Source organism: Lygodium microphyllum, chromosome 1 (genome assembly GCF_053477565.2).
Source record: "Lygodium microphyllum isolate KBCC chromosome 1, Lygodium_microphyllum_v1.1.10, whole genome shotgun sequence".
NCBI classification, from domain to species: Eukaryota; Viridiplantae; Streptophyta; class Polypodiopsida; order Schizaeales; family Lygodiaceae; genus Lygodium; species Lygodium microphyllum.
This window is the reverse complement of record NC_141135.1, coordinates 42,073,661-42,089,640: the sequence shown is the minus strand read 5'-3', so window position 1 is coordinate 42,089,640 and position 15,980 is coordinate 42,073,661.

Below are 15,980 nucleotides of genomic sequence, written 5' to 3'. Positions count from 1 at the left end.
TGCCTTCTGACACTTTATTCTTTCCTTTGTCTTTACCTGTAGTACTACTAGATGCACCCGAAGATGTAGAGGTACTCCTTAGTCTCCCAGACCAAGGACTACCAGATGATATCTCTGGTCCGCTAAGAGTTCGTGATTCTTGCTTTTCAGCCTGCACATGAGTGTCATGATCATCATCATCATCCAATGCATCACCACTAGATGCATACCAACTGCTCATTTCATCAAAGATGACATCCCTGCTCACTCTGAACTTACATGTGACAGGGTTGTAACAGCGATACCCTTTCTGCTCTAAAGAGTATCCAATAAAGACACACTTTTCAGCCTTTGGATCCAGTTTCTTCCGCAACTCATCTGGCACATGAACATACACAATGCAACCAAATACTTTCAAGTATGAAACATCAGGCTTCTTACCTGTTAAACATTCTTCGGGGGTCATACCATGAACTGCAGCTGTGGGAGTTCTGTTCATAATATAAACAGCAGTATGAACAGCCTCAGACCAAAAATGCTTAGGCATATTCTTTTCAGCCATCAAGGCGCGTGCAACTTTTGCAATATGCCTGTTTTTCCTTTCTGCAACCCCATTTTGCTGTGGGGTATTCCTGCATGTGAACTGTCTCTTTATCCCATGAGACCTCAGAAAATCACTGAACTCATTTGAGAGGTACTCTCCCCCTCCATCTGACATCAGGCACTTTACTTTCAAGCCTGTTTCTCTTTCAACTGCAGCCTTGAAAGTTCTAAAGTGCTCAAACGCTTCACTCTTTTCCTTCATAAAATATACCCACAGCTTTCTAGAACAATCATCAATGAATGTGACGAAGTATGAACTACCTCCAAGAGATACATTTTGTGTAGGCCCCCAAATGTCTGTATGCACAACATCAAGGATATTTCTGCTTACATCTCTGTCATGTGAAAAGTGTTGTCTTGCCTGCTTACCAAACTGACATGCTTCACATACCTTCTGAAATTCTGCAACTTTAAATGTAGGCAAACCTGTAACCAACCCTTTGGACTGCATTAATTTCAGCCTTTGTATATTTGCATGTCCAATGCGTTTGTGCCAAATTTCAATGTCTGCAACAACACCTTTTCCTTTGGCATACATAGTAGCATTCATAGTAGGAATTCCAGCATCTAGAGTGAACATATGTCCAACTCTACTTCCCTTTGCTACCAACCTGCACTTGTCATTGAAGTCCTCTACAAAGCAGCCCTTTGCATTAAATCTGACTTGCAGCCCTTGCTCTCCGACTGACACCAAGTTCTTTGTAATAGATGGCACATGTAATACATCTGAAAGACTCTTTGTCTTACCATCATGCAAGGACAAGGGAACTTTTCCAATGTGTGAAATTGGGTGGCATGAGTCATCACCCGTCTGCACATAACCTACATTTTGCAAATCCTACATCTCTCCAAACCATTCTGCATGGCTGGTCATATGATTGGATGCACCTGAATCAACATACCAAACATCTTCATGTGTTCCCTTTCCTGTAACAGCATTCAGCATATGCTGCATAACGAACAAACGTTCATTTTTTTCTTCATTCTGTCGTGAAGACGATGCATAGTTTCCTTGTTGCAACTTACCACTGCAGATATCATCTCTCTTAGCATAACATTGGGCTGCAATATGACCTGTTTTGCCATAGTAGTGGCACACAATACCAGAGTTGTTAGAACCTCTGTTCTGCCATCCACCTCTTCCTCTAAAGCTCCCCCTGCCTCTAAAGTTACCACGACCTCCTGAAACCTGCATATCGCCAAATTGCTGATTCAATCTGTTTTGCTGGTTGTCACTACCACGTCCTGTACCACGGCCTCTTGAAGAGAACCTACCACATCCCCTTCCTGAACTAGAGTAGAAAGCTTGGACTTGTTCACCACTTCTTTCAGATGTCTCACTCTGCATGTTGATCTCTTCAGTGATCATAAGGGAGACCAATTCATCGAAATCTGGAAATGGATTTCTAACATATACAGAAGTTACAAAAGACTTCCAAGCCTTTTCATTGTTAAGTCCACCCAAGGTAGACGACACCAAATCATCATCATCGGGCATTGCATCAATTGCTGCCAATGCATCTGCAATGCTTCTTACCTTCAGTGCATACTCATTGATAGACATCTTCCCTTTCTTTAATGTATTAAACTCTTGCTTGAGTTGAATCTTTCGTGCCTTTGTATTTACAGAAAACATACTTTCAAGTATGGTCCCAGCTGCATATGAATTCTCTGCATTTCTAATGTGTCCCAGCATATTATTGTCAATTACTGCAGAAAACCAATACATGACCTTTTTATCCTTTGCATTCCATTCTTTCCATGCCTTTGTCTCTTCTGCTATTGGAGGATCACTCATCTCCGGCTCCTTTTCTTCACCTGAAACGAACTCGTAGAGGCCTTTTCCAATAAGGAAGTTCGTGACACGGAACTTCCATGAAGGGTAGTTGTTCTTGTCGAGCTTCTCAATGATGGGGCTTCCACTGTTCTCTGCCATTATCACAAAATTAATACCAACAGCAAGCAAATCTTCTGCAACCCTGGACCTGTAGTGCACAGCAATACACCAGACAACCTTTTTCACTGTCTGCTCAACAATACATGTAATCTGCAACCTGTTTGCAGATAAACCTTCTGTTTACTCACTGGTAAACACCTTTGAACTTACAGATCTGATATCTGTAACCTGCGCACCCACTTTCGGTCAATACAGTCCAAGTCATAGCGTACCCTGAAACTGCTGTCTGCAACCTTGCGGCTCTAAAACAGGCCCTGAAACGGCCTCAGATGCCCAAAATAACTGCGGAGACCCCTAAAGGGCTAATCTGCACAATACACAGTGCTCTTCGCGCACACCAAATCTCACTGCAATTTGAGATTTTTGCTCTGCTCCGCTTCCGGTGCCTCCACAGGCACTATCCAAGAGAAAGAGTGGAAGGATGGGAGAGCTTCTTACCCGTGGCTTGCTTGCTCGAACCTTGCTTCTTCTCCTTTGCTTCAACCTTCGAAATCAGCCTCTCTCAGTGGTGCGGCTCTGATACCATGTCAAAAATCGCGTGGTGGGGGAAGTTGCTCAAGATGCTGCGCCGAACACACACAGAATGCACAAGGAGAAGCTCACTCAAGAGACAAGAAGAGAGATGGAGGCCAAAACGTTTTCTTGCTCATTTCTTCTTCTTCTTCCACACACTTTTCAATATACACAAAGTATAGATAAGATACAACATAAAAGGAAAGTGACCTACTAAGTCAAACAATGCATAACCAACTACACTAGTCGACTGGCGCTATAACTATGCCAGTTGTAAATAGGTGTAACGACCTGAACATAATAAGTAATGAGTCAGTGGCCATGTGAGAGTCATAATGACCACCGACGTGATAAGTGTAGACGTGTGGACCCATCTAACCAGGCGGTCCATCATCCATGTCCACGTGTGTTGAGCTTGCCATCTCAACACAATAGGCATTCTTTAGTTATCTAATTAGCTTCTATCACATTTATGTGTGCCATTCAAAATTATCTTCCTTAATTAAGCCTTTTAGGGAATAGGTTTTGTTCACATAATTTACGGCACAAATATGAATACAGAGCAAGTGATCCTTTTGACAAACAAGTTCTCAATTTATTTTGTAGTTAATCTTTGTCTCTTGCCCATACAAGAGAAATTATGTATGCCTTCTGTCCAACAGAAGTACCCGATCCAAATCACATGGCACCATAATTACCATCCATTATCTAGAATAGAATCTTCCAATGCTATAGACGTTGGGCTCACGGCAGTCTTCACCTCCATTCCGAACTAGAAAAGGGGTGTCCAGAGCTCCACATGACCCCAAGTGATGTAGGAGTGAGACACAACTTCCATGGTTAGCCTTTTTACTACTCGACCTTCAACCCTTGAATCGAGCAATGCCCTCTTGGGTTGAACACGACGTGACCTTAGAGACAATCCACCTACACAAAATATCATTTCTTAATTAATCCAATTAAGAATTAAGCACAATCAAGGTAATCAACCTAATATCATTTTCCAAGAAAACATTCCTTTATTTCCCATGGTAGCTTGTCTTCACTGACCCTTGCCATACCATCAACACAAGCACTTGGAATAATTATCCAAATCACATGCCAACAATCACTTTAATGCAAAATGATGGGACCTAAAATGGACGGGCATTGGCTATGGCACTAGCCCGACCTCATGCATACGACAGACAACCCCACCACATGCCCTCCCAGGCCAGGAGCATCTAAAACTCACTTTGCTCTAAGTTCTTATGGCGATTTTGCATTTGTATCAAATATTAGTCCAACGTTCACCTTCCCTTCTCCTCAGAGGGAGATCCCATAACATATACACATAATGCCTCGTAATACATACATAGGGAAGCACCTCTCGACTAATTGCCGCGGCTCCACTGCGACTCTCCTACACCTTGGGGATTAGCCCCAAGATGCATTGCTAACACATATAACATTTCCACAAACTCCACTCTTTCATAATTCAGCGTTCCAAGATATTTTGATTTGCCTCACAAAACTTTCCCCAACGGAAGCACTCATCGAACCTACAGCATAGGTTTCTTGTCCTCTCAAGGTTGGTCAAAGTTTATCAATCAAGTGCAATGCATTCCAAGAGATACCACATGGCATGCTTGATGCAAGGTGTATGACAATTGTGCACAACCATTTTATGATTTAAAAAAATAGCCATGTGAGGTGCGGAAAACAGCCCTTTCATGAATTTTAACTAAGTGTTATGTACTGTGCTGCTTTAGGGATTAGCACCAGAACTTTCGTACAACTAGTCACCTATATTTAATTATGGAACAATCCCTGAATGCTATGCACAAATAGGAAAATCATAATTTGTATCTTTTCAGCAATTAGATCGTCGCACAAACTTCATCCCCCCCTTAGCGTTTAGGTGTTGCTGCGGTGCATAGGTGTAAATGGTTGTTTTGTATCATTTTTGTATGTAGAAAACAATAAACACGTACTATAACACAAAGGACAAGGCAAAACTGAGACTTAACCTCATGCTTTAACCTTGCCAAACATTCACGCACATAAATCTTATTTTTTCATATTTTTTAAGCATAAAAATCCCAATTTTCTTCATTTTTTGCTATTTTTTCTTATTTATTATTCATGAAAAATAGGTATTTTTTGATTTATTTGTGTTGGCTTATCATTTTGACTGAAACTTAACATTTTCTCTGATTTTATCCCATTTCCATTCCTTTTCTCCAACTCAAAATCGAAAAAAACCACTAATTTCCATTAAAAATGACATTTTGCGGGTTTTAAAGAATTAATAATGGCTCTAAATCATTATGGGTTCTGTATTTCTGTAGTTACAGTCCTCAATCATGATGTAAACAAGGTTGAAACAAAATTTCATTGCATATGAACAACATTTGGACCATGAAACAAAAAAAAACAATCAAATTTCTTTGTAAAATTGAAGCATACCGCGTGTCTTGCGTGTTGCGGGTTTTTTAATAATTATTTTGAGCAACCCACAAACCAACCAACAACCATTCTTTAGTGTTGAACCTCTTTCCTCAGCCTCCTCTTCATCTTGAAGCAATCCGATCACAGCTGGACAAGCATTCTTCAACCCCTCTTCTTCTTGATTTCTTGCACATGACTTGCCTCTATGCAAGAGAGAGAGGGAGGAGAGAGAAAGACTAGTTTTTGTTCTCCACAACCAGGCAACCAATTGACGAGCTGTCTGGAGCGATGGAGAGTGAAGATAGATTGTAGATCATGTATCCGGTCAGTTGGGGGAGTTGTTCACATCCCCCATCCTCCATCTCTTCTCCATTTCGTGGATATGGTGCCCACTTGCTGATCACGCGAAAAAAATACAAATCCCCCCCCCCCCCCCCCCGATTTTGAATTTTGGGCTCCCAAAGGGAGCCCCAAAGGGTCACACCCTTTGGGCTCTCCTAAAGTCCATTTCCACCTTTGGCATTTTGGGCTTGGCCTCTCAGGCACTCCCTTTTCCTCGTCTGGTACGCGATTCTTGGTTTGAAAAATCCTGGTCATCCGTCTTGAAGTCCTCCACTATCGGGCATCTCCCAGGGTCTTTTCTCGCATGCCAAAAAATTATGAAAGTTTTTTTATCGCCATCAAGTGGCTCTTTTACGCATTTCTGGGGCATTGCCGCTTAAAATCGTACTGATTGCCACCGCCGCCTTCGACGAAGTCTATTTTTCCCTAGATATTCGTAATTGTTGGCTATTTTTAAGCACTTCTTGGCATAAAAAATCATTTGTCATCGGTGACCACGCGATAGGGCAACTCGGCCCATCGAATCCCACGAATAGATATGCACATAAACAACAAAAAGGAGCATCAAGCTGATACAAAAAATACACAACATAACACATCACAGCTCATCCCCTACCCCCTGACAAAACCAAGGCATGAAATCCACAAGGAGTAGGCCTAGCATAATTTGACAGAAAGTCTGAAGCCAGTCGCTAACCAACTGCCCCAACACAGCCAAGCTAAAAAGAACTATCAAAGAGGTCACCCTAAGTAGTGGTCTGAACTACCTACCTAACTAAGGACAACTCAACCAGGAGCTCCCACTAGGCGAGAACTCCTATAGCCTGATTAAGAAATAATTTATTTTAGCACATTTCTTCTTCTTTTAGGCTTTTGATTTTTCCATACTCGGGCGTATAAAAAGGAGGGAGTTGAGCATAATGACCCAAGGAGAATAGGGCATCGGCTTCAGGTCATGTCTCGGAACCCAAGAACCTACCAAGCCCTTGCGAAGCAACATGTTATCCTTTTCTAATGCTCACTTTTATTTTTGTTCCAACCTTCTTATATTCTCTTTGCTTTGCAGCTAGTTGCCACCCCTAGGAAGACAAGGCATCGGCCCCGAATCTTGTCTCATCCCCAGGAACCTACCAGGCCTTCGCAAGGCGATAAACAACATCTTAAGGATTTTTCTTTCTTTCCTTTTCTATTTTTATAGGGGTTAAAACCCCTTTTTACACACCTTCGTATATTCATATATTGTCTTTCATATCTTTAGGGTTTTGTCTCTTTCCATCATTATTTTAATAGGCTTCTCTAACTGCCTCACAACTAACAAGAACTCCTAGAACGGCTGCCTAGCAGGTCAGTAGAACAGGGTCACTAGAGCTCCCATCCAAAACAGGTCTTTCAATGCCTAATAATGCCTTGCAGGAGGTAAGGACTATTCACACCTCCCCCAGACATACCTAACCTAAACCTGGGACTTCATGCCTCAAGTGCCGATTCCCAACAAACAAAAGAAAGTAACCCTTTCACGCACATATATCATTAATTGCTTAAGGGAAAAAACTAAAAAAGGGGACGAAACCACCTGGAATGGTCACAATAAGCTTCTTCGCAGCAAAGGCTCCCTCCAGCAACTTCGTCAACCTGTATGGTGCAATCACTAAAACAACAAAGCATTAAACATACCTGCACCAAAATAGAGATAGGGCCCTCTTGGCCTAAAGAAATAGCACATTTCACTGCAAACTAACTGGCCCTCTTGGCCTAAAGAGATAGATTATTAAAACCCGAAAACAATTGGCCCTCTTGGCCTAAAGAGATAGATTATTAAAACAACTGGCCCTCTTGGTCTAAAGAAATTAGACATTAACTACTTAAAGCAACTGGCCCTCTTGGCCTAATGAAATCAAACAAAACAACTCATTGAGATCCCTCCTTGGAAGAAGGTAGATATACGCAAATACGCTCCATTCCAAGGGGAAAAATAGGGCTTGCAGGCCTAAGCTAAATGCATCAAATTATGGCCCATACCTCCTGCATATATAGCAAGAGGCATACGCATAACATGTTGTCGGATCAACCTATGGGTCCAAGATAACAACGGTAGATGGGTCTCGGCTACTCTTTGCATTACCCATATCAACCATCGCCTGCCATATAACGTGTGGTCTGATAACATCCTCCACAAGTGACCAGGTCATATCTCATTATCAATAGCAACATTCGGACTAGGACCACAGTTGAAAAAGAGGTCCTCTTCATAAGCAAAATTGGCTAAGGAATCTACAAACTGATTCCAAAGCATCCATTTCTTCATCCATGGCTTTCTCCCATTTTTATTTTCCCATGGCTTGCTCAAAAGAAGTGGGTTCTGGTTCCTGTATCACTTTGACTATATAGGCATAGTGAATGGCTGTAAATCCATCATATTTCAGCCTATCCACAGGATACCTAGCTTTGGTAGACCTGTGCAAAGTAGGCTCACTTCCAGATGCTCTCAAAACATCCCTGGTCTTCCTTGCTCCAGGTGTAACAACAGAAGGAATATCCAACTCATCATCAATGCTCTGTTCTGAGCTACTGGATTCACCATCCACATAAGAGTGACCTGCATTCACATCAAACATGGGCTGATCTACCTTCTCTTTTCCTTTTCGTGATACCTGTATACCACTATATGCATTGCTTTGAGAAGGTTCTCCTGATCTCAATCTGCCTGTCCATGGCGAAGAATGTGAACCACTGCTAGAGGACATTCCAGGTCCACTAATATCTTGTGACTGCTGATGTGAATTTTGTGCAGCATTACCATTTTGTGCATCTACATTATCAATCACATTTACTGGTTTATACCAGCTACTCATCTCATCAAAAACAACATCTCTGCTCACTGTAAACTTACGAGTAGAAGGGTTATAGCATCTATACCCTTTCTGCTGCAAAGAGTAACCAATAAAGATGCACTTCTCAGCTTTTGGATCCAACTTGGATCTCAACTCATCTGGCACATGAACATAGGCAATGCAACCAAAAATCTTCAAATGAGAAATATCTGGTTTCCTACCAGTATACCTCTCCTCTGGAGTCATCCCATGTATTGCTGCAGTGGGAGTCCTGTTCATTATGTAGACTGCTATAGCAACTGCTTCAGCCCACTAAAAATCAGGCAAGTCTTTTTTGTTGAGCATGGCACGAGATACCTCTCCAATATGCATGTTTTTTCTTTCTGCAATTCCATTTTGTTGTGGGGTATGATTGCATGAATATTGCTGCTTTATGCCATGCTCCTGTAGGAACCTTGCAAACTCATTTGAGAGGTACTCTCCCCCTCCATCTGACCTTAGGCATTTTATTTACAAGCCTGTTTCTTTTTCAACCATAGCTTTAAGAGTTTTGAAATGCCCAAAAACTTCACTTTTCTTTTTCATAAAATACACCCAAACTTTTCTGCTATAGTCATCAATAAAAGTGACAAAATAATGACAGCTTCCAAGAGATGCAGCTTTAGTAGTCCACACATCAGAGTGGATTAATTCCAATGGCTTTTTACTCTCTTGAACATGTCTAGGAAATGGTTTCCTTGCCTGATTTCCAAACTGACAGGCTTCACATACCTTATGCATTTTTGCAACCTTGAATTTAGGCAATCCTGCAACAATATTTTGGGCCTGCATTGATTTAAGTCGCTGTACATTAGCATGACCAATGCGTTTATGCCAGATATCAATATCTGCAACTACACCGGTCCCATGTGCAAACATTGCTGCACTCAATTCAGGCATGTCTGCATCCAATGTAAACATTCTGCCCTTCTTCTTTCCTTTTGCTATCAAGTGACCTTTATTTTTCATATCCTCAACAAAGCATCCATGAGGATTAAATCTGACCTACAAGCCCTGCTCAACCATTTGACCAACAAAAACCAGGTTCTTGGTGATATTCGGGACATGAAATACATCCGATAGGTATTTCTTTTTCCCATCCTGCATAGACAAATGAATTTTTCCAATATGCACAATAGGATGTGTAGTATCATCACCAGTCTCCACAAATCCTAGTTTTTCCATTTTCCTTGCATCCTGCATCCATTCTGCATGACCTGTCATGTGGTTTGATGCACCTAAGTCAACATACCACACTTCGTTGCTTTCTTCTGCACTTGTCACAGAATTATTCATGTGCTGCACCATAAACAAATGCTCATTTCTGTCATCACCCTGTCTACTAGAAGATGCATAATTCCCTTGTTGCAATTTTCCATTCATGATGTCATTCTGCTTTTTATAGCAGTCTTTAGCCATATGATCCATTTTACCACAATAGTAGCATTCAGCATTGCTGTTTGCATTTTGGCCTCTTTGCCATCCACCATGACCTCTTTGGCTCCCCCTGCCTCTAGAGTTACCATGTCCTCCTCCATAGGATTGGTTTTCTTGAGTTTGCTGCATATTCTGATTTCTACCACGGCCTCCAGATCGGCCTCCTCTACCTCTGCCTCTACCTCTTCCAGCATTTGAGTAGAAGATAGCTTCTTTTGAAGTTCTTCCTGAAGAAGATGCACCACCATTTCTCTGCTCCTCAGAAATTAGAAGAGCAATCAACTCCTCAAAATTAGAAAATCTTTCACGGATGGAAATGGATGTTTGAAACTGTGCATAATCCTTTCCTAGACCATTCAAGGTTACAGAAACTAAGTCATCATCTTCCACTGGCGACCCAATGGAAGCAAGTGAATTTGCAATCTTCTTCACCTTCATGTGGTAGTCATTGATGCTCATACTTTCTCTTTGCACATTGTGCAACTCTTGCTTGAGCTGCATTTTCTTGGCTTGCATATTTGTGCTATACATTTTTGACAAAGTATCCTATGCCTCCTTTAGCGTACTTGTATCCTGAATATGCACAATCATAGAGTCTGAAATACTGATAGACAGCCAGTACATAACTTTTCTGGCTCTCTCATGCCATCCTTTAAATGCCTGCATTTACTGTTGATTGGGAATATCAGGAAGAACTGGTTCTTCTTCATTTCCTGCAATGAATTCCCAATATCATTTTCCCATAAGGAAATTCGTCATTCTAAACTTCCATGCTTGGAAGTTGTTCTTGTCAAGCTTTTCAATGACAATCTATGAAAGAGAATCAGACGCCATTACAGAATACTGCAAAAAATTCTTTCACTGCAAAAAGCACAACTTCAGCCTCACAAGGGCAAATCTGCAAAACTGACGAAAGTGGTATTTGACCACACAGTCACTTCCTAGTGACGATTTTGCATCAACAGGCAACAAGGATGATTCTGTAACTCCCAATGTCTCTGCGCACAGGCATACGATGCAATTTCTACAGTAACTTTTCATTAACCTGTAGAACAGTGGTCGCACAGCATAAAACAAGGCCTTTTCCTGAGTGCGTGTGGAAAACTTCCGTCTCCAAAACAAGCCCCGAAATGGCCTCAAATCAAAAAAACAGAGAAACCAGGGGCTAAAGCCCTCTCCCGCAGCATATACTACCCTCTTGCTACACCACGAAGGGCGTCTCAATCTGAGACAATGCACTCTTGTACTTTCCAACTGTGCTACCTGCAAAGACTTGCTCCTAAAACAGAAAAATGGAAGCAACACTGGTCCTCTTACCAGAACAGCACAAACTTGGTTTGCTTTCTTGAGCTCCTTACCACGAACAAGGCTCTGATACCATGTCAAGATTGTGGGAGAGAAGGAAGGAGTCTCACTTGTAGTTTTCTTGCTTGCACAATGGGGGAATACACACACAGGTGGAGGTTGAAAACAGTTTTTCTCTTCTTAGTTTGTGTAAGCCAAAAAGAACTCTCATACAAAGAAATAGAAGAACCCTATATATGGGTCTCAAACCAAACTCAACTAACTAAGGTGGCATACTAACTGAACCACGAACTAGAGTAGATAAGGATAGCTGTCATCTAGCTATTATTCATGGGTGGTGTACCAATCGCATCTGCAACCAACAAGTCGGTGACATAAATGCACAACGGTCACCCTGGCGTATCACGAGTGGAGCTCGATATCTCAACACACATGGCCTAACAAGAGCCTATAAGGGACTCTGAAGACGCACTTTCATGGGTTAAGAGCTATGCAAAATTGTTTACAATGCTCAAAACACTTGCACAAAATGATCAACTAACTATCCCTTACGGTGGTTGCCCCTAGATCCTCAATGAATACTTTCAGCTCCTCTAGGGAGATGTCACCAAAGGGAGATGTCACTTACGGTGGCTGCCCCCAGATCGTCAATGAATACTTTTAGCTCCTCTAGGGAGATGTCACCAAAGGTCTTGTCCATTTTTCTTTGCCACGAACCAGGTGCATTACACAACCCAAATGCCATCACATGGTACGCAAGGTACCAAAGACTGTAATACACGTCGTTTTTAGCTTGTCTTGCTCAGCAATCGCCATTTGGTTATACCCTGCAAAGCAGTCCATGAACGAATATATTTCCTTACCCGCTAGTTGATCCAAAATTTGGTTAATAAATAGCAACGGGTAGTAATCTTTAACTGTCTGCTTATTCAACTCTCTAAAATCTACACAAAGATGGATTTGATTATTCTTCTTCTTCCTGATCACAACTGGTGAGCACCATTCAGTATGTTGAACAGGGAAGATCAAACCTGCTTTTTGCAACTTCTGTAGTTCCTCGTACAACTCGTCCCTTAATTCAAAAGGGATACGCCTTACTTTATGATGTATAGGGTGGGTACCTTCCTTTACAAGAATAGTATACACAGCTAGACTGGGAGGAATAACCCAAAGTTCATCATAGCTCCAAGCAAAGATATCGTAGAACTCTCGAATTAAGGACACATAATCCTCTCTTTCTTCAGAATTGAGCATGGACCCTAATTTAATTTGCTGTGAATCATTTAGCGTACCAAGATCCAACTCAATAATGTCCGCGTCTCTTATTCGATCATGAGGCTCTATCGGCTCATTCAAGGTTATTTGATAAATATCCTCTGTAGTGGACCCTTCCTTAGATCCATTACTCGATGACATCTCACTACCAAATGGATCATCTACTGTTTCTAGTTCAGTGGAGGATAGTGGAGCTCTCTCACTCTGAGGAGACTCAAGGTAAGCATCCACTATTACATGATGGGCACCTCGACCTAGAATCACTCGACCATTAGGTATATCGACTTGACAGTCTGTTCGTAAGATCCACGGCCTACCTAGCAAAACTCGATAGCTAGGACGTCCTGCAAACCTTATTACCCTAAAGTCTAGATAGCATTCCATGCTCGCAACTGTAACGTGGACCTTAGTAATGCAACCTTCTGGTTGTCTTAGACTATCATCAGCCATCTTAAGAAGTGTGGAGCCATCTTTTTGGATCTCTAGACCTAACCTCTCCATCAAGACTAAACTTATGATATTGACGGAGGATCCAGTGTCCACAATAGCGTGCACCACTAATATTCCATCCACATATGTTGGAACCTTAGGGCAATGCTTTTCAGCATGATCCAACCAATCTTCCTTCACTCTAGCTATGCCCAAAGGTTCTACTATATACCCTATATGTAGGATTTTCTTGAATTCCTTGCATACCCCTGGAGTAATTTTAATCAATTGCAGGAGATTCACGTTTGGTTTGACTTCGCAAAGGGAACTTGCTAGATCAAAGTTGTGATAATTAGCCAAAGTTCTCTTCTCGCGCCAAACCATTCTCTCCTTTGGTCTTTCCATTGGCTTTGATGCCTCTTTTTTAGCCTTTACCTTCTTTCTTGACAATCCTTTGTCCTCCTCGGGATCGACTTTACTACCAAAGGGTCTTAACAGTCCACCTTCCATATCAGGATTCAGGACTCGCTTTTCCCTAGCATCTTGTTTAGGGCTTCCCTCGACGGGTTTTGCATTATCTTTTTCACCCTCTTTAATCTTTTGACCTCTTGTGACGGCTCGTAGATTAGAAGTTTCAACATCATTGACATGTATAGCCTCAATAAGGTTGACTCCACTACCATGAGGTAACTCCTCTACAACTGCATTTTCTCTTTGCAGTATTTTCCTTGGTCCATCGTCTTGCAGGAGATTATTCCCTTGTGCACGATGGTTAACTGGACATGGTTGTTTACTCCCTTGTTGGAGAGAACTGATCTTACTCCAATAGGTAGCAGTTGAGTGGCCAGACTTCTTGCAAATATCACATTTGACATTCGGGAAATTCCTAGGGAAATGTTGGGCCCTACACCACTTACAGCTGAATCTTGAGGGGCCACCCTCTTCAGGGCGTTGGCTCCCTATCAAATTCTGTTGCTTCTTAAGAAAATTGATATCCACAGCTATTTGTCAATACTGTTCAGAGATCATATCAGTGTAGTGCTTCATCATGTCCTTAGCTTCACTAAGGACATTAGAAGCACTCGACTCATAGGCACAATCGTCAGTCTGTCATCCCATGGGCCTAAACACTTGATTAGGAATTAGCCGCTGACCAAATGGGACAACATTAGGATTCATTGTTGGGTTTCCACCACTATTTAGCAAGGCCGCCTGACTAGCCATAGGCATAGTCATTCTAGGAGGAGTTGGTAACATAGGCAAATTCTACATAATACTCCCTCTGCCACTCGTATTTAACATGGGGTCCCCTTGACTCCCATTGGTCAAGGCCAAATTATTACCATTCCAATTTATCCTTGTTGCATAAGCCACTTGCAAGCGCGACTCTACTCCTTCTTCTTGGGTAATGGCAGTGTCAATGTAGGCCAACACAACACTATGCAACTGCACCTGGATATTAATATCCAATCCATGTAGGAAATATTACAACTGTGCAGCCACCGGAATGGGAATACAAGCGTTAAGTTTGCGAAGAACTTGCTTTAGTTTCTTGGCATATGCCTGGACATTCTCATTTAGCTCTTGGTGTGTTACGTTTAGAACATGCAACAAATATTGTCCATCCTTCTCAGGGGAAAACTCCCTATGGAAAGCCGTAAAGAATTGGGCACTACTAGTTATGGTTCCGGATTCTAGATCGTGATACCACACTGTCGCTCTTCCTTTTAACGTCATGTTGAAGAGCATCATTAGGTGTCCTTCATCTTGGATTTGATAGTTGAACATGAGTGTTTGAAACTCCTTAATATGGAGTTCTCCATCTTCTTTTGCTAACCCATGGAAAATGGGCAACGGTGCTCCTAATGCCGGTAAATCCGATGTACCTGCTAGAATTGCGATAGATTGTGCCATGGCTACAACCGGATTGACAATAGGAGTTTGTGTAGGCAACACTACACCCCTACTTATTGTGTGTTGATTAACTAGAAATAGGGAAGTAACAAGACTTCCACTTGCACTCGAAGAGCTACTCGTAACACCTAGGTTACTAGAATCACTGCCACTTATGCATAACGGGCTGCTCCTTTGAGGAGAATAGCATCTTACAATCTCCAACTCCTGTTTATCCCTCTCAGCATGTTCTGCTTTTTGTATTTCGGCATGACGGTCCTTGTCAGAGGACATAAACTAACTATTTGGTTCCTAAAAACCCTAGATTTGAGAACCACCACTTGTTGGCGGCTCCTGGCAAAGCGCACCATTGATGGGACCTAAAATGGGCTGGCACTGGCTATGGCACTAGTCGCACCTCTTGCATACGACAGAAAACCCCACTACATGCCGCCCTCGCGGGCCAAGAGTATCTAAAACTCACTTTGCACTAAATGCTTATAATGTTTTTGTGTTTGTATCTAATATTTAGCTCAACATTCACCTTCCCTTCTCCTCAGACAGAGATCCCATAACATATAGGCATAATGCCTCGTAATATACACATAGGGAAGCACCTCTTGGCTAATTGCCGCGGCTCCACTGTGACTCTCCTACACCTCGGGGATTAGCCCCAAGATGCGTTGTTAACACATATAACATTCACACAAACTCCACTCTTTCATAATTCAGTGTTCTAGAAGATTTTGATTTGCCTCACAAAACTCTCCCCAACGGAAGCACCCGTCGAACCTACAGCTTAGGTTTCCTGTCCTCTTAGCGTTGGTCAAAGTTTATCAATCAAGTGCAATGCATTCCAGGAGATACCACATGGCGTGCTTGATGCAAGGTGTATGACAATTGTGCACAACCATTTTATGATTAAAAAAAATAGCCATGTGAGGTGC